The 25092-nt window shown below is 37.5% G+C and overlaps 1 long non-coding RNA gene across 1 annotated transcript in view; it reads right to left on the bottom strand.

The window, feature by feature from the left end:
* The window catches only part of LOC125963682 (uncharacterized), a 159294-nt gene extending 134722 nt beyond the window's left edge, over nucleotides 1-24572 (bottom strand). The window contains exon 1 of the long non-coding RNA XR_007476032.1: nucleotides 24101-24572. This is a non-coding gene — a long non-coding RNA (uncharacterized LOC125963682). The remainder of the gene's footprint in view (nucleotides 1-24100) is intronic.
* Nucleotides 24573-25092: the final 520 nt, after the last annotated feature.

Genomic DNA, 25092 nt, shown 5'->3' with positions numbered 1-25092 from the left:
ACTCCAGCTTTCTTTTGATTTCCAATTGCATGGAATATCTTCTTCCATCCCTTCACTTCCAGTCTGTATGTGTCCCTAGGTCTGAAGTGGGTCTCTTGTGGACAGCAGATATCTGGGTTTTGTTTTTGTATCCATTCGGCCAGTCTGTGTCTTTTGGTTGGGGCATTTAATCCATTTACATTCAAGGTGATCATCCATATGTATGTTCTTATTACCATTTTCTTAACTGTTTTGGGTTTGTCTTTGTGGGTCTTTTTCTTCTCTTGTGTTTCCCACCTAGAGAAGTTCCTTTAGCATTTGTTGTAAAGCTGGTTTGGTGGTGCTGAGTTCTCTTATCTTTTGCTTGTCTGAAAAGCTTTTGATTTCTCCATTGAATCTGAATGAGATCCTTGCTGTGTAGAGTAATCTTGGTTGTAGGTTTTTCTCTTTCATCACTTTAAGTATAGCCTGCCACTCCAAAATATACAAACATCACATGGAGCTCAATATCAAAAAACCAAAAATTCAATTAAAAAAGACATTTCACCAAAGAAGACATACAGATGGCCAAGAGGCACATGAAAAGATGCTCAACATCACTAATTATTAGAGAAATGCAAATCAAAACTACAATGAGGTATCACCTCACACGGGTCAGAATGGCCATTATCAAAAAATCTAGAAAGAACAAATGCTGGAAAGGGTGTGGTGAAAAGGGAACCCTCCTGCACTGTTGGTGGGAGTGTAAACGGATACAACCACTATGGAGAACAGTATGGAGGTTCCTTAAAAAACTAAAAATATAACTACCATATGACACAGCAATCCCACTACTCAGCATATACCCTGAGAAAACCATAATTCAAAAAGACATATGTACCCCAGTGTTCACTACAGCACTATTTACAGTAGCCAGGACATGGAACCAACCTAAATGTCCATCGACAGGTGAATGGATAAAGAAGATGTGGCACATATATACAATGGAATATTACTCAGCCATAAAAAGAAATAAAATTGAGTTATTTGTAGTGAGTGGATGGACCTAGAATCTGTCACACAGAGTGAAATAAATCAGAAAGAGAAAAACAAATACCATATGCTAGCACATATATATGAAATCTAAATTTAAAAAAGTAGTGATGAACCTAGTGGCAGCATAGGAATAAAGACAAAGACATAGAGAATGGACTTGAAGACATGGAGTGGGGAGGGGGAAGCTGGGGCGAAGTGAGAGTAGCATCAACATATATACACTACTGTATGTAAAATAGCTAGTGGGAAGCAGCAGCATAGCACAGGGAGATCAGCTCAGTGCTTTGCGATGACCTAGAGAGGTGGGCTAGGGAGGGTGGGAGGGAAGCTCAAGAGGGAGGGAATATGGGGATATATATATGCATATGGCTGATTCACTTTGCTGTACAAGAGAAACTAACACAGTATTGTGAAGCAATTATACTCCAATAAAGATCTATTTAAAAAAGAAATTATGTTTGTTTCATTTATTATTTGTGTATTTATGAATGCATTAGTGGATAACATTGACAGATCTCCAATTCTTTTTTTTTTTAACATCTTTATTGGGGTATAATTGCTTTACAATGATGTGTTAGTTTCTACTTTATAACAAAGTGAATCAGTTATACATATACATATGTTCCCATATCTCTTCCCTCTTGCATCTTCCTCCCTCCCACTCTTCCTATCCCACCCCTCCAGGCGGTCACAAAGCACCGTACTTATCTCCCTGTGCTATGCGGCTGCTTCCCACTAGCTATCTACCTTACGTTTGGTAGTGTATATATGTCCATGCCTCTCTCTCGCTTTGTCACAGCTCAGCCTTCCCCTTCCCCATATCCTCAAGTCCGTTCTCCAGTAGGTCTGTGTCTTTATTCCTGTAGATCTCCAATTCTTAATGGTTTTATCAATTAGCACCCATCAAGTTATTTAGTAAAAATATGTCATCCAAAGAATATCTAGAAATAACACAATGGTAAGTAAGTTATCACCACTGTCCTCTATATTTTCTTATCTGTACCCGAGTCTAATCTATTGGTTTCAGAACTGATTTGGAACCCAGGTGTATAGCAAAGTTGAAGGAAATTTTTCATTGGGACTTGAAATAACATGGTGCTTTCTGGAATTGTTTCTGTTGTATGAAGGAAAATATTTGAGATAGTGGTTATATTTAAACATAATTACTACCAGTTTTTAAAAATGTAGGGAATCAGAATGATAAAGTAGCTCATTCATTGCAAAGGCCCATACAGGCTTGCAAAGAGCAGGAATGCTGAAAGCAGGAGTTTCTAACAGATTAATAACTGATATGTATCTGACATGATTTTGTTTCTTTGCACACAAAATAGGGGGACCTAACTCCAATTTAAAGGGGAAAATCATGTACATTTAAATCCACCTAAATTTTCTGTATTTTCCTGAGCAAACTTTTATTGTGTAGAATTATTTAGATAATTATTGAACCTCCTCATCCTCATGTAGCAATTGAAATGATCAGGGCTTTCCAAAAGTATTACAAATATAACAAAGTTTTCAATTCCTGCCATTGATTCCAGATTGGTCATTTTTTCAAGGTGCATTTTGATAGTTTTAGATCAGCATGAACATGTTAAAATATTTAACACAATGGTTTTCATGTAATGCAATTATGAGGTAGTACATTGGCTGCTGAATGAATCAATAATCTTATTTTATGTGAATACTTACATTTGAAGTCTTTTTTTCCCCAAGAGACGTGACACGTATTCAAAAGAGACACTGTAGCATAAAAATAGTTAAAATTGTACTGTAGCTCTTAAAGTAGTTGACTCTGTATATAAATCTCAGAAAATCCATTAGTCTTTTCTACACTGGTTAGATAGATGGTAATAAAATCCTAAGGGATATAAATACAATACTAACAGTGTTTTTTGATGATTTTGGCTGACATCCTAGAAAAGAGTGACATTTTAAACTGAAAGTGGTTTTATTTCCTAAAGGAATGAAAATATAATTTCTATTCTGTATTCAATTTGATCTATGCTAAATAAGAATCATTTAGTAGATGCCAGATAGGGCATTAACTTGTAGTGATAAGAGAAAATGTGTACAATCCCCATGGACACTTCTTAAACTACAACTTCTCATACCATGCAAATATGGCACTTTTAAGTTTTAATGCATTTATAAAACTAACACACATGTTCAGCAGAAATACAATATGAGGAGGGCACATACCCGAACTCCATGGGGACAGAAGCTACAGAAATTGAGACCCTTCTGGACCTTGCCTTATGTACCTCTTCACCTGGCTGTTCATTTGGATTCTTTATAATATCTGCTACAATAAACCAGTAAACAAAAGGGATGTGTTTCCCTGAGTTCTGTGAGCTGTTATAACAAATTATTGAGCCTGAGGAATGGAATATGGAAACTCTCAATTCATAACTGGTTGGTCAGAAATACAGATGACAACCTGAGACTTGTAACTTGCATCTGAAGTGGGAGCAAGCTTGTCCAACTAAGCCCTTAACCTGTGGGGTTGGTGTTAACTCTGGGTAATTACTGTCAGAATTAAATTGTAGGATACCCATTTGGTGTCAGGAAACTTGGAGAATTGGTTGTTAGTATGAAAAAAACCCACACACATTTGGTGCCAGATGTGTTGTGTGTGTAGAGAAACAGTTTTCCTTTAATGTGTAAAAATATGCATTTGGAGTCAGTGGACTTTTGAGCTAATGGGCCTCAGGCTGCTTTGAAGAAATAAACAAATTAAGGGCCAAAACGCAGTGACCATCTTTGGTTCATTCATAGAACAGGTTGTATGACCTGTGAGGGCATGTACCATTTCTGCTTTCACTCACTCTTTTCCTCCTTTTGGTGGTATATGGTGGATGCACAATAATATATAGAATGGTTGAATTATGTAAGGTCACTTTTTAAAAAATATTAGAATGTTCCAGGTTATGTTACAATCTGCTTTTATCAATTTGTGACCATTTTGGCTGATTTGAAACTTGTATTATTTTCTTCAAGGGCAAGATACGACAAGTCCTGCTCTGTTCTGAATGTTTGTGTGCCCCACAATTATTTGGAAAACTTAAGGCTAAACACCTGATGATGGCATTAGGAAGTAGGGCCAATGGGAGATCATTAGTTCATACAGAATGAATGGGATTGTACCCTTATAAAAGAGACCCCAGAGAGCTAGCTCCTCCTTTCTACCATGTGAGGGTACGAACAAATATGCAGCTGGGAAGAGGGCTGTCATCTGACCATACTGGCACCTGGATCTTAGACTTCCAGCCTCCAGACTATAAGAAATAAATTTCTGTGTTTTTTTGTTTTGTTTTGTTTTGTTTTGCGGTACGCGGGCCTCTCACTGTTGTGGCCTCTCCCGTTGCGGAGCACAGGCTCTGGACACGCAGGCTCAGCGGCCATGGCTCACGGGCCCAGCCACTCCGCGGCATGTGGGATCTTCCCAGACTGGGGCACGAACCCATGTACCCTGCATCGGCAGGCGGACTCTTAACCACTGCATCATCAGGGAAGCCCGAAAATAGTCACTCTTTCAGCTACTTTTCAGGAAAAAAATGATCAAAGCTTGAAATGAAAAATGGAGTTGGGATTAACAGTCATTTTCTTTTTTTAGGCTTTAACACCATGCAAGTTGCTTGTTTGAGTACAAATTTGTATATGGATTTATAATCTATTTATGTACTGTATCAATTAATAAACAGCACAGTTTTCTTTGTCTTATATCAGTGGTTCTCAAATTTGAGTGAGCATCAAAATCATCCATAGAGCTTGTTAAAACAGTTGCTGTGACCGACCCCCAGAGTCTGGTATAGTGGGTCTGGGGTGTGGCCCAGGAATTTGTATTTTTAACAACTTCCTGTGTGATGTTGGTTTGGGGCCACACTTTGAGAACCACTGTTTTATATTTTCAGACTATAATAAAGAGACTAAGATCAGATTCCATTTTCATCTTTTGGCTTTTCCTTATACTAACATTCCTATATGATCTTCCCGGACCGGGGCACAAACCCGTGTCCCCTGCATCGGCAGGCGGACTCTCAACCACTGCGCCACCAGGGAAGCCCTAAATTTCTGTTTTTACGCCACCTAGTCCGAGGTATTTTGGTATAGCAGCCCAAATCGACTAAGAGAGAAAATTGGTGCTGCAGTAACAAATAAAAATGTGAAAGCAGTTTGGGAACTGGGTAATAGGTAGAGGTTGGAAGAGTTTGGCAGTGCATGCTAGAAAACAGCCTACATTGCTGTGAACAGATCATTAAAAGCATTTTGTTGTAGGCTCAGAAGGAGAAGAGGAGAGTTGTAGTGAAAGCCTTAATCATAGAGAATACCTAAGTTGTTGTGAACAGAATGTTGGTAGAAATGTGGAGGGTAAAGGCCATTCTGATGAAGTCTCAGACAGAAATGGGAACTATATTGTTGGAAATGGGAGGAAAGGTGATTCTTGGTATAAAGTGGCAAAGAGCTTGACTGCACTGTGTTCACATTCAAGCATTTTGTAGAAAGAACTTCTGAACAATGATTGGATATTTGGCTGAGGAAATATCTAAGCAAAGTGTTGAAGGGGCAGCCCATTTCCTCCTTCCTTCCTTCCTCCTGATGTTATAGTAAGATTTGAGAAGAGAGAAATAAAGACAAAATTATTAATTAAAAAGGAAGCAGAACTTTAAATTTTGAAAAATTCTCCTACTACCCATATTGAAAGAAATGAAAAAGCTTGTTTGGGAGAGAACGTGAAGAGTGCGGCCAAATCTGATATGAATATTTGTAGGGATTAGCCATTTCAACAAGAAGCTAGGAGCTATTCATCAAGAAAATGGAAAAATGACCCCAAAGGCATTCTGGAGGCCTTCAGAGCTGCCCTTCCCATCACAGGCAGAGAGTGCAAGGGTCTACAGAGCCTGGCCACCTCACTCTGTGGGCTCCAATCCGAATTCCAGTGCCGGGCTCCTGGACCATCCCAGTGGGCTCTGGGGAAGCTTCTGTGGCATCCAGCAAAGCACCAGCAGCCTAGCTGCCTCCACCTGGATTTTGAAGGATGGGGCAACCTGGAGCCATGGGCATGCAACCTGGGCAGAAGACCACTCCAGGGGCGGCCACCATAGAGTTCTCACCAGGGCAATATCCAGCAGAACCGTGGGAGCAGGGCCTTTCCTGCAACCCATACAGGTAGTCCCACCTGAATGCAACAGAATGCAATTCTAGCTGGGAAGACGAAGCATGGGCTGTGCCCAGCAAAGCCATGCAGGTGGGGCACCTAGAGCTTTGGGGGCCCAACCCTTGCCTCAGTGTGTCCAGAAGGTGTGAATGCAGATGGGTGGGTCTGGAAGATGGGACATACAGCTAATAAAGACTGTTCTCAAGCCTTGGGGTTTAGTGCTGTTTGCCCCATAAGTTGTTGAACATACCTTGGACCTGTTACTCCTTTTTTCTTTTCTATTTATCCCTTTTGGAATGAAAATATCTATCCTATGCCTGTCCCACCATTATGTTTTGGAAGCACATGACATGTTTTATTTCATAGGTTCACAACTAGAGTCTCATCTGTATCTGATTTAGATGATATTTAGATGAGACATTCAACCTAGATTTGTTTTTAATTGGAGTATAATTGCTTTACAATGTTGTGTTAGTTTCTGCTGTACAGTGAAGTGAATCAGCTATATGTATACATATATTCCCTCCCTCTTGGACCTCCCTCCCAGCCCCATCCCACCCATCTAGGCCATCACAGAGCACCGAGCTGAGCTCCCTGTGCTATACAGCAGGTTCCCACTAGCTATCTATTTTACACATAGTAGTATACTTATGTCAAACCTAATCTCCCAATTCATCCTACTCTCCCTTTCCCCCTCTCTGTCCACATGTCCATTCTCTACATCTGCCTTTCTATTCCTGCCCTGCAATTAGGTTCATCTGTACCATTTTTCTAGATTCCACATATATGCATTAATAAACGATATTTATTTTTCTCTTTCTGACTTACTTCACTCTGTATGACAGAATCTAAGTACACCCACCTCTCTACAAATAACTCAATTTTGTTTCTTTTCATGACTGAGTAATATTCCATTATATATATGTACCATATCTTCTTTATCCATTCATCTGTTGATGGACATTTTGGTTGTTTCCATGTCCTAGCTATTGTAAATAGTGCTGCAATGAACATTGGGGAACATGTGTCTCTGAATTCTGGTTTTCTCAGGGTATATGCACTGTAGTGTGATTTCTGGGTCATATGGTAGTCCTATTTTTAGTTTTTTAAGGAACCTCCATACTGTTCTCCACAGTGGCTGCATCAATTTACATTCCCACCAACAGTGCAAGAGGGTTCCCTTTTCTCCGCACCCTCTCCAGCATTTATTGTTTGTAGAGTTTCTGATGATGGCTGTTCTGACCAGTGTGAGGTGATACCTCATTGTAGTTTTGATTTGAATTTCTCTAATAATTAGTGCTGTTGATCATCTTTTCATGTACCTCTTGGCCATCTGTGTGTCTTCCTTGCTGAAATGTCTATTTAGGTCTTCTGCCCAGTTTTGGATTGGGTAGTTTGTTTTTTTGATATTGAGCTGCATGAGCTGCTTGTAAATTTGGAGATTAATCCTTTGTCAGTTGCTTCATTTGCAAATGTTTTCTCTCATTCTGTGGGTTGTCTTTTCATCTTGTTTATGGTTTCCTTTGCTGTGCAAAAGCTTTTAAGTTTCATTAGGTCCCATTTGTTTATTTTTGGTTTTATTTCCATTTCTCTAGGAGGTGGGTCAAAAAGGATCTTGCTGTGATTTATGTCATAGAGTGTTCTGCCTATGTTTTCCTCTAAGAGTTTGATAGTGTCTGGCCTTATATTTAATCCATTTTGAGTTTATTTTTGTGTATGGTGTTAGGGAGTGTTCTAATTTCATTCTTTTACATGTAGCTGTCCAGTTTTCCCAGCACCACTTATTGAAGAGGCTGTCTTTTCTCCATTGTATATTCTTGCCTCCTTTTTAGTGATGTTGAGCATCCTTTCATGTTTTTGTTGGCAATCTGTATATCTTCTTTGGAGAAATGTCTATTTAGGCCTTCTGCCCATTTTTTAATTGGGTTGTTTGGTTTTTGATATTGAGCTACATGAGCTGTTTGCATATTTTGGAGATTAATCCTTTGTTCATTACTTCATTTGCAAATATTATCTCCCATTCTGTGGGTTGTTTTTATATCTTGTTTATGGTTTTCTTTGTTGTGCAAAACTTTTAAGTTTAATTAGGTCCCATACTCTTATTTTGTTTTTATTTTCAGTACTCTAGGAGGTGGGTCATAAAAGATCTTGCTGTGATTTATGTAATAGAGTTTTTTTCATATGTTTTCCTCTAAGAATTTTACAGTGTCCGGTCTTAGATTTAGGTCTTTAATCCATTTTGAGTTTATTTTTGTGTACGGCATTAGGTAGTGTTCTAATTTCATTCTTTTACATGTAGTTGTCCAGTTTTCCCAGCACCATTTATTGAAGATGCTGTCTTGTCTCCACTGTATATTCTTACCTCCTTTGTCATAGATTAGGTGACCACAGATACGTGGGTTTACCTCTGGCCTTTCTATCCTGTACCATTGATCTATATTTCTGTTTTTGTGCCAGTATCATACTGTCTTGATTACTGTAGCTTTGTAGTATAGGCTGAAGTTGGGGAGCCTGATTCCTCCAGCTCTGTTTTTCTTGCTCAAGATTGCTTTGGCCATTCGGAGTCTTTTGTGCTTCCAGACAAATTGTATAATTTTTTGTTCTAATTCTGTGAAAAATGACATTGGCAATTTGATAGGTGTTGCACTGAACCTGTAGATTGCTTTGGGTAGTATAGTCATTTTCACATGCTTCCAAGGAGCATGGTATATTTCTCCATCTGTTTGTGTCATCTCTGATTTCTTTCATCAGTGTTTTATAGTTTTCTGAGTACAGATCTTTTGCCTCCTTAGGTAGGTTAATTCCTAGGTATTTTATTCTTTTTGTTGTGATGGTAAATAGGAGTGTTTCCTTAATTTCTCTTCCTGTTCTTGTGTTGTTAGTGTATAGGAATGCAAGAGATTTCTGTGCATTAATTTCATATCTGCAACCTTACCAAATTCATTGATTAGTTTTAGTAGTTTTCTGGGGGCATCTTTAGGATTTTCTCTGTATAGTATCATGTCATCTGCAAACAGTGACACTTTTACTTCTTCTTTTCCAATTTTATTCCTTTTATTTCTTTTTCTTCTCTGATTGCCATGGCTAGGACTTCCAACACTATGTTGAATAATAGTGGCAAGAGTGGACATCCTTGTCTTGTTCCTGATCTTACAGGAAATGTTTTCAGTTTCTTACCATTGAGAATGATGCTTGCTGTGGGTTTGTTGTATATGGCCTTTATTATGTTGAGGTAGGTTCCCTCTATGCCCACTTTCTGAAGAGTTTTTATCATAAATTGGTGTTGAATTTTGTCAAAAGCTCTTTCTGCATCTATTGAGATGATCGTATGGTTTTTATTCTTTAATTTGTTAATATGGTGTATCACATTGATTGATTTGCGTATATTGAAGAATCCTTGCATCTCTGGGATAAATCCCACCTGATCACAGTGTATGATCTTTACAATGTGTTGTTGGATTCTGTTTGCTAGTATTTTTGTGTGTGTGTGTGTGGTACGCAGGCCTCTCACTGTTGTGGCCTCTCCCATTGCAGAGCACAGGCTCCGGACATGCAGGCTCAGTGGCCATGGCTCACAGGCCCAGCCACTCTGCGGCATGTGGGATCTTTCCGGACTGGGGCACGAACCTGTGTCCCCTGCATCGGCAGGCGGACTCTCAACCACTGTGCCAACAGGGAAGGCCCTGTTTGCTAGTATTTTGTTGAGGATTTTTGCGTCTATGTTCATCAGTGATATTGGTCTGTAATTTTCTTTTTTTGTGATATCTTTGTCTGGTTTTGGTATCAGTGTGATGGTGCCCTTGTAGAATGAGTTTGGGAGTGTTCCTTCCTCTGTAATCTTTTGGAAGCATTTGAGAAGGATAGGTATTAAATCTTTGCTAAATGTTTGATAGAATTCGCCTGTGAGGCCATCTGATCCTGGACTTTTACTTGCTGGAAGATTTTAATTATAGTTTCCATTTCATTACTTGTGATTGGTCTGTTTATATTTTCTAATTCTTCCTTTTCCAGTCTTGGAAAGTTGTACCTTTCCATGAATTTGTCCATTTCTTCCAGGTTGTCCATTTTATTGGCATATAGTTGCTTGGAGTAGTCTCTTATGATCCTTTGAATTTCTGTGGTGTCATTTGTAATCTCTCCTTTTTTATTTCTAATTTTATTAATTTGAGTCCTCTCCCTTTTTTTCTTGATGAGTCTGATTAAAGGCTTATCAATTTTGTTTATCCTCTCAAAGAACCAACTTTTAGTTTTACTGATCTTTGTTATTGTTTTCTTTGATTCTATTTCTATTTATTTCTGCTCTGATCTTTATGATTTCTTTCCTTCTACTAACTTTGGGTTTTCTTTGTTCTTCTTTTTCTAGTTGCTTTAGGTGTAAGGTTAGATTGTTTGAGATTTTTCTTGTTTCTTGATGTGAGATTGAATTGCTATAAACTTCCCTCTTAGAACTGCTTTTGCTGTGTCCCAGAGGTTTTGGATCATCGTGTTTTCATTGTCTTTTGTTTCTAGGTATTTTTAAATTTACTCTTTGGTATCTTCAATGATCTCTTGGTTACTTAGCAATGCACTATTTAGCCTCCATGTATTTATCTTTTTTACAGTTTTATTCCTGTAATTGATTTCTAATCTCATAGCATTGTGGTTGGAAAAGATGCTTGATACGATTTCAATTTCCTTAAATTTTCCAAGGTTTGATTTGTGACCTATTCTGAAGAACGTTCTGTGTACACTGAAGAAGAAAGTGTATTCTTCCACTTTCAGGTGGAAAGTCCTATAGATATCAATTAAGTCTATCTGGTCTATTGTGTCATTTAAAGCTTGTGTTTCCTTATTTATTTTCTATCTGGATGATCTGTCTATTGGTGTAAGTGGAGTGTTAAAGTACCCCACTTTTATTGTGTTACTGCCTATTTTTCCTTTTATGGCTGTTAGCATCTGCCTTATGTATTGAGGTGCTCCTATGCTGGGTGCATAAATATTTACAATTGTTATGATTTCTTCTTGGATTGATCCCTTGATCATTATGTAGTGTCTTTCCTTAACTCTTGTAACAGTCTTTAAAGTCTATTTTATCTGATATGAGTATTGCTACTCCAGCTTTCTTGTGTTTTCCATTTGCATGGAATATCATTTTCCATCCCCTCACTTTCAGTCTGTATGTGTCCCTAGGTCTGAAATGGGTATCTTGTAGGCAGCATATATATGGGTCTTATTTTTGTATCCATTCAGCCAGTCTGTGTCTTTTGGTTGGAGCATTTAATCCACTTACATTCAAGGTGATTATCGATATGCATATTCCTATTACCATTTTCTTAATTGATTTGGGTTTGTTTTTGCGGGTCTTTTTCTTCTCTTGTGTTTCCCACTTAGAGAAGTTCTTTTAGCATTTTTTGTAAAGCTGGTCTAGTGGTGCTAAATTCTCTTAGCTTTTGCTTGTCTGAGAAGGTTTTGATTTCTCCATTGAATCTGAATGAGATCTTTTTTGGGTAGAGTAATCTTGGTTGTAGGTTTTTCCCCTTCATGAGTTTAAATATATCCTGCCACTCCCTTTTGGCTTGCAGAATTTCTGCTGAGAAATCAGCTGATAACCTTATGGGGATTCCATTGTATGTTATTTTTTGCTTTTCCCTTGCTGATTTTTGTAATTTTTCTTTGAATTTAATTTCTGTTAGTTTGATTAATATGTATCTTGGTGTGTTTCTCCCAGGGTTTATCCTGTATGGGACTCTCTGTGCTTCCTGGACGTGGGTGGCTATTTCCTTTCCCATGTTAGGGAAGTTTTTGACTATAATCTCTTCAAATATTTTCTCAGACCTTTTCTCTTTCTCTTCTTTTTCTGGGATCCCTTTAATTAGAATGTTGATGCATTTAATGTTGTCCCAGAGGTTTCTGAGACTGTCCTCAATTCTTTTCATTCTTTTTCTTCATTCTGCTCCTCGGCAGTTATTTCCACCATTCTATCTTCCAGCTCACTTATTCACTCTTCTGCCTCAGTTATTCTACTATTGATTCCTTCTAGTGTATTTTTCTTTTCAGTTATTTGTGGTTCATCACTGTTTGTTTGTTCTTTAGGTCTTCTAGGTCTTTGTTAAACATTTCTTGTATTTTCTCTATCAGTGCCTCTATTCTGAGATTTTGGATCATCTTTACTATCATTACTCTGAATTCTTTTTAAGGTAGGTTGCCTATTTCCTTTTCATTTATTTGGTCTTGCAGGTTTTTACCTTGCTCCTTCTTCTGTAACATACTTTTTTGTCATCTCATTTTTTTTGATGGGTGGGACTGTATTTCTGTCTTACTGGTTGTTTGGCCTGAGGTGTCCAGCACTGGAGTTTGCAGGCAGTTTGGTAGTTCTGGGTCTTGGTGCTGAGATGAGGACCTCCAGAAGGCCTCACTCCAATTAACATTCCCTGGGGTCTGAGGTTCTCTGTTAGTCCAGTGGTTTGCACTTGGCGCTCCCACAACAGGAGCTCAGGCCCAACCCCCTGCCTGGGAACAAAGATTCCACAAGCCACATGGTGTGGCAAAAGAAAAGAAGAAAAAAGGAGCAGTACAATAACAAAGAATAAAAAATAAAATACAAGTAGAAAGATAAAAAATATATTAGTTAAAATAAAAATATAATTGAAACAACTACAACAAGGTAAAACAGAACCACAACAGAAAAAAGAATTTAAAAAAGGGAACAAGCCAAAAGGAGCAGAACAATAACAAAGTATAAAGAATAAAATAAAATTAAAATAATAACAAATTTATTAGAAAAAATAAAAGCATAAATGAATTAACAACAACTAGGTAAAACAGAACTGCAACCTAAAAGAAAAAAAAAGGCTGGAAAAGGTCTTAGCTCTGTGGGGTGGAGATTAGGTGGGGGTGGAACTTAGGCTGGGGTGGGGTTTAGGGTCGGAGGCAGGGCCTAGGTCCGGGTGACTTTTAAGCATGGGGCAGGGCCTAGGCTTAGGACCTGTGGTGGGGAGAGGCAGCACAGACTGAGGGGAGCCTCCGAGTGTAGAGTTCTGGAGTTTGGAGATAAGGCCCCAGGGTGAGGGTATGTGGGTGGGGTTTATGCCCAGTGGGGTTGGAGGGGGTCTCAGAGGGGGTCTTGTTTTGGAGTGCCCTGTGTAGAGGTAGGGCCCTGGCTGCGGGTGTATGCGTGGGGCTTAGGCTCTGCATGGCCGGAGGGAGCCTCTGTTGGTGGAGCATTAGGCCCGGGAGCCCAACAGGTTCCCCGGTGCCCAACTGGGCAGGAGAAGTGCTGGCCATGCTCCCTTCTGTTCCTCCACTCTCCCAAGCATCTCCCCTGTTCCTGCTGAACCCCTAACCGTGGGTAGGCCTCCCACTGGGTGTGGGAACTCCTCCCCTACCCCAGCTGCCCCCAGGGGCACTTGTCCTGTCTGTCCGGCCTTAACTTTTGTTCCGCCTCCTCTCCCTCCCACTCCCTCAGGACCCATGCAGCTGGAAGGGGCCTCAGTGGGCAGAGGATCAAGCCCGGGATTTCAGCAGGCTCCCTGGGGCCCAAATGGGCAGGCGAAATGCTGGCCACACTCCCTTCTGGTCCTCCGCCCTCCCAACGATTCCCCCCTTCCCCGCTATGGGCGTGGGAACCCTTCCCCTCCCCCAGCCTCTCCTCCAGGGCTCTGGTGCTGTCCCGCCTCCACTTTTCCTCCCCCTTCAATTCCCCCAACTTCCTACCCGGTTGCTGGGGGTTCCTTCCATCCCCTTAGGTGTCTGTGGTCCCCCGCCAGTACTTTGTAGGTGCCCTAGTCGTGCAGAGACGCGAACTCCGCATCCTCCTGGTCTGCCATCTTGACTCTGCCCCCCTTGACCTAGATTTTTGAGTTGATGACATGAGAAGGACATGAATTTGGGGGGCCAGGGGCAGAATCCTGTGGTCTGAGTTTGTGTCCCCCCCAGTTCATATACTGAAGATCTATTGTCTGAGGTGACAATGCATTACCTAGTACTGAGTAAGCAGTAGATCAGAGACTCCCACTTGCTCTGTGAGGAGAAAAGGTCTTTCTTTTCCCAAAGGCACTATCTTCAGGAAGAGCAATGCTGTCATTTCCACCAGTATGGATGAAGAAATGTTGCTGCTACTGGCAGCCCCCTCTGCTGGACAAGATAAAAGAAAGCATGTCACCTTGGCAGCTAGCCTTGTACATGACCTCCTCCTTTTGAGGTGTGCCAACTTAATTTTCTTAATGATACTCTATGTACTAGTTTTCAGTTATTTGTTTACATCTATCCTTTCTTCTAGACAATAAGCTACTTGAGATGAGGACATGTCTTAGTCATTTCTGCATACCTGGCATCCAGTTTCCTGATATGTTTCTGAATGAATGAATAAATGAATGAATGAAGTCTGCCAGTTGAGGCTTCAAGATTAACTGATCAGTTTCTCTAGGATAAGATAAATATTTGTAGCATTACTTAGTGACCCTTGACCATAGAATAAATAACATAGGTTAATATCTCATATATATCGATGGTAAGAGATAAAATTTCTAGCCTAAAAGCATTATGATGTAGTATAAGACTGGCAACAACTCTGCAGTCATCAATCACATTTGAATTACGCCCTTGCCAGAATTCTTTCCCTCATCCTGCTACGCTTCAATGCCATAGCTACTACAAATGCATAGCAGTTTCTTCTAGGATAAGAATTTATTTCTCACCTGTAGTCATATAAAAGTTACTAAGGTTGAATGAGACTTGAGCTTTAGTTCAGATTATCAGTAGTTTATTTCAAGCTAAGACAGTAGCTTCATCTGTAAAAATGAGTGGCTCAAATGCACTGTGTATAAATTTACAGCTCAATGATTATATAATTCTAGGTAGGTATCTTTCATTCATACAAAATCTACTTACCTGACTATGTTTCTTAGAGAATGAAACTTAGAAATATTCTCATCTATAGTGCATGTACAATAATATAATGTATTTAAAATCATTATTACAACAAAATACTAATGACATGGGCATGACTCTTAGAAATTCACATATATATGATAAATTTTGTGCCTGACCAAAAAAAAAAAAAGAATGAAAGAAAAAAGTAGTACTTTTACTGCTTAATAAAATCATCTGAAGTTTAAAAAATGATATGAAATGGTAAATTAACAGCACATTAGCACATGAAAATTAACAGGAAAACTCACAGATTTTCTTGGTGATGCATTGCTGTTTTTATTACTGGTTAAATTTTGTTATACTTCTCAGGAGACAGTGGAAACATTTATACAATAAGATACATAATCAATGAGCTGCATTCTTAAGCAATTTTATATTTCTGACAAGGTGACAGCTATGTTAAAAATTTCAGCAAGTGTTAAGCATATGGACTGCATGTCTCAAAAAAACATTTTTTTCATTAGAGTATTTATTATTTATTTCAAATTTAAACATTTGGGTATTCAGATATCATTGAAACATTATTTAAAACCATATCCTATGGCTGATAGACACACATATTTCTGTGTCACCAAGATGATAAGAATATGCATTGTAGCAACATAAGGGTATAAATTTGAATTGGAAAATGAAAGAATTCTTGATATCATTGTAGTTCAAAAAATATATGTCACTGAGTTTTGCAAAACCGTTCCATTTAAAATGGATATTTTAAGATTGACAAGAAGAACCCCACCTTAAGTGAAAGCACATACTGGTAGAACCTTGTCTAAAACAGATTATCTCCTAACTTTTCCCAAAGAATTTTATTTTCATAATTTTAAATTATCTCTTGATATCTAAAATATTTTGACTCAGTACCATGTTTCCATTTGTTTAATATCAATCTAGACAATGTTTGAATTCCCAGCTTCTAGTCTCCAGTTAGGAAGCTATCCCCAAAACCTTTTTGCTATTTCTTTGTTTTGATGCATTGGGAAAACTACATCCACTAAAATGACCTCTGTGAGGTCAATGGTTTTGAATATTTGTTTACTGCTCTATAACCAGCATGAGGAACACAGTCTTACACATAATAATTATTCAATAAATATTTGGTAAATACATTTTCTGAATGAATTTTTTTCTGATGAAGCAAAGATTTGGAACTCTTTCCATTGCTGTAGCACTAGCCCAAATTAGCTTAAGCTAATAAGACACAGGAATGTGAAGATATATATTATTGGGAAGTCCAAAGATGGAGCAACTTTTCAGCACAGTTGGAGCCAGTTGAAACAAGATTATCTAGTTTGCTTTCAGTCTCTGTGGTTCTTCTTCTCTGGATACATTAGCAAGTCCATGTGGCCCCCTAGGATGTGCACTGCCTAGTTCTAGAAGATACAGTTCACATGGGCTATGATGTGAATGTTCATCCCTAAAGTTGTGAAGTACACAACCTGCAAAAGTATACAAGGTCGTCTAGGATTCTAGACTCATTCTTTCTTTCATTTAGCCAGGGAAAATGACTGCTATTATTGCTGTTAAATAACATTAGTCAATATCCGTAGAAAACATTTTTTTTCTGTGTGTATGCGTACACACACATGCGTTTTCATGTCTACATGCGTGGTGTATCTCAAGATAAGATTCTGATTATTCTTTGACAATACCCTGTGCTGTCTCCAGAGGAATGGAATAACAAGTTATTTTTTCACTCCTGTGGATGGTGGATAGAGTGTACTTCCAAAATAAGGGGAATGGGAGAAAAGTGAGAGACAATCACAGATGATTGCTGAAACCAGGGGGAAAATACTGTCTCATTTTACAAAAGATATCTGCTTCTGACTTTTAGGGATTGAAAACACTGACTTTTAGGGATTGAAAACAATCAGCAAAAGCCCTCCAGTGCAGATCCTTAGGAATGAAACTGCCAAATAAATAGACTGAGTCTACCTATAGACTGAGTCTAACATATCCTAGGCTGCTAGAAATATCATGCTAAATACAAAGTCAATACAATTGACTGTCTATATAGAATTGATGAATAACATATTTGCAGTACATATATATGTGTGTGTGTGTATTTTCATTGAGTACAATTCTAGTTATCATAAAGGTATAGTGATTATAAGTATTATTGTCATCTTAATTACAAATAACTGGTGGGGTAATAAGACAAATTATGGATCTAAAGAGAAGGACTAATATAACCCTTCTCTCTCGTTTTCTTACTATTTCCTCCAATTTTTCTCTCTTGTGTTGCTTTTGATTCCTTTTCTTCTCTAACACAATAAATATTCTCTATTCTATTCTATTCTATTCCATTCTTTCTATTCTCAACTCTCAAAGCCTATCCTACATCCTTTCCTCACACTACATGTTCTTCCTTATCCTATGAACTTCTGTTTATTTAACTACACCATGTATGCTGAGAATCTCCAAACATATATGAACTTAAGTCCAACTCCTATCTGATTCTACCTCCAATAGGTTGATAAGATCCTTCTCATACCATTAGTTGTAGTCTAGATCCTCATCATTTCTTGCTTTGAATATTGAAATGGTTTTTAAATAATTATTGCTTGGTTCCCTGCCTTCAAATTCACATTTCTCCTATCTCTGTTTTCACAGATCAGATCATGTTATTCCTTGCTCACTAGGCTGGTTCCCTAATGCCTGAAGAGTCCATACCCAATTCTTAAATGTGAAATTTGAGGATTTTTGCAGTTTAGTTTCAACCGGCCTATTTAACTTCTCCTTCCACCTTTCATTTGGCCTCTACTCTGGCACGCTAGATTACTAGTCATTCCCTGAGTACACCATGCCCCCAGCCCACCCCCGGCAGCCCCTTTGATGAGACTTGAAATGACCCGGTGCTAGCATATGGCACAATTTGTGTTCATAGGAAACACTCTGGAGATGCAGACTACACTTGGTTTGTTCTCAAAGCAGCTATAAAGTCTGCCTATCTCCCTTTAAGTTGGAATCAGACCTTTGTTCTATGAGTCTGCTAAGCTCAAAGAAAGCATAGCAGGCTATTTAATGGTCTCTTTAAAGTCCCTCTCTCAGGACTTCCCTGGCAGTCCAGTGGTTAAGACACAGTGCTTCCACTGCAGGGGGTATGGGGCCAATCCTGGTCGGGAAGCAGGGAACTAAGATCCTACATGCCACGTGGCCAAATAAATAAATAAAGTCCCTCTCTCAAAAGAGGTGAAAAGAAAACTGACACTCTCCTCTGAGTAGCTGGGAGTGGAGGGAATGGCGTAGGGTGGTTGCAACCAGGCAGATCTGCCTAACTGTTCTCTTTACAAGTCCTGCATTACCATATATCATTGAATCTGAGAAGCTGTAAGATTCTCTAGTCATTTACATTCTGCTAATGAAGACAGGCTGCAAAAAAAGTATGATGTGCTATTGATTTTAAGATAATTCTTGATTTCAGAGATGTCAAAAAAAAAAACCAAACAAACCACTCTTCTTTGAGACATGGAAGTTAAGGGTAAGACTCACAGCCCACTTTTCTGGAATTCACTTCCATAGCTTTCATTTAATTTTGACTTATCATACCCTGGATGGAGCTACAGTCACCTAATGGCCTTTTCTGGCCACCTATTTTTGCTTTAGCCAAAATTTAATTATAACATTATGCAACATGTGTCATTTTATACAATAATTCCTTCTTCATCTTTAAAGACTCAGATAAAATGTAACATTTTCTAAAAAGTTTTCTCTGATTCCTATCTACTAAACTTCTCACTCTCAGGAAGAATGAATCACTTTTTTTCTTTTAATTTCACTGTTTTTTGTTAATACTATTTATGATTCTTTTTTGACAAGGGAGTCAAGAACTCGCAATGGGAAAAGGATAGCCTCTTCAACAAATGGTGTTAGGAAAACTGGATAACCACAGGTAGCAAAATGAAATTGGATCCCTATCTTACACTACTCACAAAAATTAACTAGAAATGAATTAAAAACTTAAAAATAAGACCTGATATCATAAAACACTTAGAAGTGAACATAGGAAGAAGCTCCTTAAGATTTGTCTTGGCAATAATTTTTTTGGATGTGACACAGAGCACAAGCAACAAAAGCAAAAATCAACAAGTGGGACTACATAAAATGAAAGCTTTGCTTTTCTGCACAGCAAAGGAAACCATCAACAAAATGAAAAGACAACCTATGGAATGGGAGAAAATATTTGCAAACCATATATATGATAAAGGGTTAACATCCAAAATAGAAAAGAATTCATACAACTCAATACCAAAATACAAATAATCCAATTAAAAAATGGGCAGAGGAACTAAATAGACATTTTTGCCAAGAAGACATAGAAATAGCCAACACGTACTGGAAGAGATCTCAATGTCATTAATTACTTATCAAGAGAATGCAAATCAAAACCATAATATCACCTCATACCTATTTAAATGGCTGTCATCAAGAAGACAAGAGATAACCAGTGTTGGCAAGGATGTGTAGAAAAGGGAACTCCTGTTCATTGATGGTGAAATATAAATTGGTACAGCCACTGTGGAAAACAGCATGGAGGTTCCTCAAAAAATTAAAAGTAGAACTAACATATAATCCAGCAATCGCACTTCTGGGTATATGTACAAAGGAAATGAAAAAAAAGTATGTCAAAGAGATATCTGCACTCCCATGTTTATCCAAAATAGCTAAGATATGGAAACAATCTAAGTATCTGTCAACAGATGAATGGATAAAGATGTGGTAGATATATAAATATGAATATTATTCAGCCATGAGAAAGAAAGAAATCCTGCCATTTGCAACAACATGAAATGACCTTGATGGCATTATGCTAAGTGAGATGAGACAAAAAAGACATGTATGATATCACTTATATGTAGAGTCTAAAAAAACAAACTTCTGGAAACAGAGACTAGAATGGTGGCTACCAGGGGTTGGTGGGTGGGAAAATTGGGGACAAATTCAAGGGTACAAAATCGCAACTAGTAGATAAATAAGTCCTGGAGATCTAATGTACAGCATAATGATTATAGTAAAAAATACTGTATTATAAACTACAAAGTTGCTGAGACTAGATCTTAATTGTTCTCACCACAAAAAAGAAACAATAATTATGTGATGTGATAGAACTGTTTTGTAATGCTATGGTGGTAATCATTTTCCAATATATAAGTGTATCAAATCAAAACATTATACACCTTAAACTTACACAATGTAAACTTACATAATGTTATATGTCAACTATGTCCCAATTAAAACAAATACCTATTATCAAACACTTCACTAACTGTGGTTGTGTTCATATCTGCTAGTCTGCTTTTGTGTTTTTAGTGTCTAGACTACCATGTGGAACATAGCTCTATAGTTGCTGAAAGAATAAATGCATCAAAAGTTATCAAATAGAAAGTCATTTTGGTATTTCAGACATGATATAACAAGATTTTAGTACTTTCATGTGATCCTTACACATCTAATATCTAGTCTTTAAATATTCATATTGATTTTATTAATTCATTTTGAAGTAACTGGGCTTTGTGACAACAGACATGTTAAATTAAATCCTGAAAGACTGATTTTCATTCTACAAATATGTTAGTTTACCCTGGTGAGTATAACTGTCAAATGTACAAAAACTTTAAACAACGTTGTCAGATTACTCCTTCACTCTTATGGGTCTTTATAAAGGAGATAAAGTTATGACCCACAGTTGTTTGCCAAGCATGAGTATCATGAAGAATTATAACCAAGGTTTTAATGATAGGTTATCATATTAGAAGCCTGATAAACTCTCTGGTTAAATTTACCAAAAGGATAAAAATCTTTGTAAGTTGGATAAGGTGTTTTCTACCTCGAATTTTGCTGGAGAAATAATAACACCTCTAACTAACTAGATTTTTCTTATGAAGATTAGTAGTCCTTTGCTTTGTGAAAATAACAATTACCTAATTTATGTGGTCAACAGTTCTATTGGTTACAATGTTTTCAGAAACCCCCAGATTCAACAGAAGTGACAAAACACTCTCATTAAGAATCAATTTCAAGTTTGTTTCTTAGAATATAATAATGCTGCAGATCTTGAGTATACTTCTTTATGTGTTGATTTTTATAGTTTTCAGATTTAGAGGGCAAACTATACCTTGATATTTTTAATCCCAATTGGAAGTCTACCTAAGAATTGCAATGCATGATTACTTAAAATTATGCTATATAAAGAGGAAAGAAAATGATTTACACTGTTAAAACCGGGTTGCAATATAATTAGGTACTATGGTATAAAATGACTAAGCAATATTGAGTACATACTTCTATTTCACTAATAGAATATATTTCTTCACTAAGAAATGTATTGGATCATAGAATAATTTCTATTGGGAATTTCTATGGAAAAAAATAAGTGTATTTGTAGTACTGATTTTCTCTCCACCTAAGCAAGTGACTCATTGAATTCTACATTACGAAAGAAGTAATCCAAGAAAAGCTGTGATAAATCTAAAATTTGATTGCATCTATTTTAAGAGTAAAATGATTCACTAGGTAAACTATAATAAAAAATTTTTGGCCTACTTTAGTTACATACATTCCAGTTTTTACCCAAAAACCAACCAGATAGCCATTTCTATACCAAGGTAGTTAGTTTCACATTTGTTTTCTTATGAATATATTCATTCTGATTTCAAAAGAATACGCCTCAAGCATAAATTTTACCAATAGACTTCCTCAGATGTTTGAGTTGGAATAATTATGTTGTTGTTGTTGGTTTGTTTTGATATTTTAATGCATAAGCCAAATCATCAAATTAAGTTGTGATATTCTCACCAAAAGACAGCTACAGTGTAACACATGACCTCTTCTCTCCCAGATAAAAAGGAAGCAATTTTTCTTTTAGTTTTATAATATATGTGTTACTCTATATTTTAGATACACATTACTTACAAAAACTAGTCTGAAAATAAAATGAGATTACTGCTGAGGTTTTAGAGAGGGCAGCTATTTTATGTATGCTCTGGTTACAACTAACCATCTGCTTCCAGCTAGAAAAGTCCTGTGGCCACAGCTAGACCTAATCCATTGGGTTGTTCGTCATGTGGAAAGTGAAATATCTATTGATATCCTCTGCATGAAAACTCTCTACTATTCTCATATGAGATTGTTTTTTCTTAACTGACACTAAATAAATAGAATTTTTTTAAAAAGCAAGTTTCTGCCATTTCACTTTAAATGAAATTTCAGGAGAAAAGATAGCATTGAAAAACGGTAGACTGTATATGAACAAACTGCCATAACCTTAACATCCCTTTTTTCCCCCCGAATGTTTTCATTTTAAAATATCACTGTTCTTACTCCACAGTGAAAAAGTAATTTCTTCCACAAATATTGTTTTTGTTTTCCAAACATGTATTATTTTTAAAGATAAAAGGAATAAATGATGAAAGATTCTCTCTGTAATCTTATTGGTGGAAATATGTATATATTGATGGGATTCAGAATAAGTCTCCTCAGAATGTGTCACACTGGCATGCAGACTATTCTGAGCTGACGATGATCGAGGCCTAAAAGACTCAGGTAGAGCCTTTACATCCCCCTCAACTGCCTAAAAGATTTAGATAGAGGACCTGGTCCAGGAAGAGAGTTATCACCGGAGAACTGCAAAGAGTGTGGGCTAGATGTGGTAAACTGGGGAGGGGCAGAGGTGGAGGCGTGGGGGAGCTCAGCAGGGCCTGTTTCAAATTTCTCTCGGTCTTCCATTGTCTCTGCATGGCATGGCAATCATTTATTTACCAAACATTTTTTCTTTCTATCTTCCTCTCCTTTGCAGTACTAGATCCCTATCCCCTTCTTGGCTCTGAATGATATGTAAGTCTCAATTGCCTGACTGCCTAGGGGTTTCATATCCTATGGGACCCCCATATGTACTTAATTAAATGTGTTTTTCTCCTGTTAATCTGTCTCATGCCAATTTAATTATTAGATCACCCAGAAGAACCCAGAAGGGTAGAGGAAAAAATTTTCCACCTCTAAAATTATATATACATTTCTCTCATATAGGTTCCATTACTGAGTTTGGGTGTTTGGGTTTTTTGTGTGTGTGTGTGATTCAAATATTTTTAAACCAATTTTTTTCTTTCCATCTCTAGAATCACTATTTATAAAGAAAACGGCCATTAGTCACTACGTTTTACTATGACTACATGGGCTTTTTTTCTTCATAAAGTTCACATCTTCTTGAAGGTCAACAACTGATCTAACACAATATACCACTGACATTCTTGGTCAGTTCAAAAGAAATATATCCAATCCCCAAATGTGACACCATGTTAAAATAGATAGCTTTTAATGTATTTAAACATCTGTCTCTGCTCTATAAATAAAACTATTTAGTGGTCAGATTTATAGTACAGAAAAACAATTGTAAGGCTACTTTTAGTTTTAAGAGATCTCAGTTAATTTAGTTCATTTTTGTATTTTTATTCTCCTACTTTAAAAACCTTTTGCCCATATCGTTGTTACAAGAGGTAGAAAACTCTCAATTATACACTTCTAAAATATGCAAGAAGTTGTTGATTAAAAAGCATTGGGAGTTCTCAAATTTCTATTATGTTAGACAGCTGTTGCTGAGATTAAAACAAAGCATAGACCTCAAAACCTAAAGTTGTTATTTAAAAGTGTTTAATGCGTAAAGATTTTTTTTTTAACATCTTTATTAGGGTATAATTGCTTTACAATGGTGTGTTAGTTTCTGCTTTATAACAAAGTGAATCAGGCATACATAAACATATGTTCCCATATGTCTTCCCTCTTGTGTCTCCCTCCCTCCCATCCTCCCTATCCCACCTCTCCAGGCTGTCACAAAGCACCGAGCCAATATCCCTGTGCCATGCGGCTGCTTCCCACTAGCTATCTACCTTACTACATTTGTTAGTGTGTATATGTCCATGACTCTCTCTCGCCCTGTCACAGCTCACCCTTCCCCCTCCCCATAACCTCAAGTCCGTTCTCTAGGAGGTCTGCGTCTTTATTCCTGCCTTACCCCAGGTTCTTCATGACATTTTTTTTTCTTAAATTCCATATATATGTGTTAGCATACGGTATTTGTTTTTCTCTTTCTGACTTACTTCACTCTGTATGACAGACTCTAGGTCTATCCACCTCATTACAAATAGCTCAATTTCGTTTCTTTTTATGGCTGAGTAATATTCCATTGTATATATGTGCCACATCTTCTTTATCCATTCATCCGATGATGGAAACTTAGGTTGTTTCCATCTCCGGGCTATTGTAAATAGAGCTGCAATGAACATTTTGGTACATGACTATTTTTGAATTTTGGTTTTCTCAGGGTATATGCCCAGTAGTGGGATTGCTGGGTCATATGGTAGTTCTATTTGTAGTTTTTTAAGGAACCTCCATACTGTTCTCCATAGTGGCTGAACCAATTCACATTCCCACCAGCAGTGCAAGGGTGTTCCCTTTTCTCCATACCCTCTCCAGCATTTATTGTTTCTAGATTTTTTGATGATGGCCATTCTGACTGGTGTGAGATGATATCTCATTGTACTTTGGATTTGCATTTCTCTAATGATTAATGATGTGGAGCATTCCTTCATGTGTTTGTTGGCAGTCTGTATATCTTCTTTGGAGAAATGTCTATTTAGGTCTTCTGCCCATTTTTGGATTGGGTTGTTTGTTTTTTTGTTATTGAGCTGCATGAGCTGCTTGTAAATTTTGGAGATTAATCCTTTGTCGGTTGCTTCATTTGCAAATATTTTCTCCCATTCTGAGGGTTGTATTTTTGTCTTGTTTATGGTTTCCTTTGCTGTGCAAAAGCTTTGAAGTTTCATTAGGTCCCATTTGTTTATTTTTGTTTTTAATTTTCATTTCTCTAGGAGGTGGGTCAGAAAGGATCCTGCTGTGATTTATGTCATAGAGTATTCTGCCTATGTTTTCCTCTAAGAGTTTGATAGTTTCTGGCCTTACATTTAGGTCTTTAATCCATTTTGAGCTTATTTTTGTGTATGGTGTTAGGGAGTGATCTAATC

This window comes from Orcinus orca, chromosome 2 (genome assembly GCF_937001465.1).
Source record: "Orcinus orca chromosome 2, mOrcOrc1.1, whole genome shotgun sequence".
Taxonomy (NCBI): domain Eukaryota; kingdom Metazoa; phylum Chordata; class Mammalia; order Artiodactyla; family Delphinidae; genus Orcinus; species Orcinus orca.
The sequence above is the reverse complement of the archived record's forward strand: the minus strand, read 5'-3'. Positions and strand labels throughout refer to the sequence as shown.